A 1,466-nucleotide genomic window follows, 5' to 3' on the forward strand; every position below is an offset into this window, starting at 1 on the left:
GTCTAGAGTTATTGTTGCCCATATATTGGACTTGTTCCTCCTCGATGCTATGGTTGAAGGGTTGATATTCTGTGCATGCTCCTTCTCCATTTGAATTGCACCTCATCACTGGATGTACCTGAGTAGAACCACACAAACCGTCATTCTTTTTATTTAAGAGTTCTACTTAGTTAGATAGCATAGTAACCGCATCGAGGTTGAAAACACCGACTGTTTTCGTCAGCTTTGTTCTCATAACTTGACATTGATAGTTATTCAGTGACATCTTCTCAATAAATTCTTAAGCCGCCTCAGGTGTCTTATTATTAATAGTTCCTCCAGTGGCTGCATCAGTCATTTATCGAGTCGAAGGATTCAGGTATGAAACGTTTGAACCTGTAGCCAAAGCGGTAACCCATGGTGAGGGCACCTACTCAAAAGGTCTTTATATCTCTCCCATCCATCGTAGAGTGTTTCTAAATCCATCTGCACAAAAGAAGAGATATCATTATGTAATTTGGCTATTTTAGCTGGTGAAAAATATTTTAATAAAAACTTTTCAGTCATTTGTTCCCAAGTAGTGATTGACCCTCGTGGTAATGACTTCAACCATTGTTTAGCCTTATTTATTAACGAAAAGGGAAACAACTGAAGGCGAATGGCGTCATCAGAAATGCCATTAATTTTAAAGGTATCACAAAATTCTAGGAAATTTGCCAAGTGAGCGTTGGGATCCTCGTCCTGCAAACCATCAAACTTAACAAATTGTTGTATCATTTGAATTGTGTTAGGTTTCAGTTCAAAATTATTTGCAGCAATAGCAGATCTAACTATACTTGACTCAGTTCCTGTTAAATTAGTTTTAGCACAATCATACATAGTGCATGGAGCAGGATTCTGATTTATTGGATCAGCAACAATCGCAGAAGGTAGCGGATTTTCTTTCTTTTCAGCAATCTACTCAGTTGTGGTTGAAGTATTGTCCTCTTGCTCGTCCTCTGTGTATCTTAGGCTTCACCTTATTTCTCTCAGATTTCTACAAACTGTGCTGTTGATCTCACAGTCAAAAAGTAGTGGTCTTGACGGGTTTCTTTTGGTCATAAACTAGAAAAACCTGATAGAAGAAAATAAATGAAGACTTAGAAAAGAAAATAAAAATTTAAATTGCAATAAAAGTAAAATGGCTAAAGTAATAAAAATCGAGTGTTCCTAATATCCTAGTTCCCCGAAAACGGTGCGAAAAACTTGATTGCGTGATATTCGTAATAGGTTTTAAAGATTTATAAATGAATCATTCTTGAGATTAACTTATTATCACGATTAAGGCAAGTGTACCTATCGAATAGTAGTATAGCTCAGCAAGACCGGATTGTTGAACACAAAGGAACTACGAGTACTAGTATTTACTTCCTTTTTATTATCTAGCCTAAAAATTAAGAGGTTTGGTCATCTAAACAAATTACTAACTAAGAATGCACAAAAAGAAA

The 1,466-nt window shown here is 36.0% G+C and overlaps 1 non-coding gene across 1 annotated transcript; it reads left to right on the plus strand.

Annotated features, from left to right (window-relative positions):
* The first annotated feature begins 391 nt into the window (after positions 1 to 391).
* On the plus strand, positions 392 to 497 carry LOC128293538 (small nucleolar RNA R71). Its single transcript, XR_008283719.1, has one exon. It is a non-coding gene; the product is annotated as a small nucleolar RNA R71 (small nucleolar RNA).
* Positions 498 to 1,466: the final 969 nt, after the last annotated feature.

This window comes from Gossypium arboreum, chromosome 5 (assembly GCF_025698485.1).
Source record: "Gossypium arboreum isolate Shixiya-1 chromosome 5, ASM2569848v2, whole genome shotgun sequence".
In the NCBI taxonomy this organism is placed as follows: Eukaryota; Viridiplantae; Streptophyta; class Magnoliopsida; order Malvales; family Malvaceae; genus Gossypium; species Gossypium arboreum.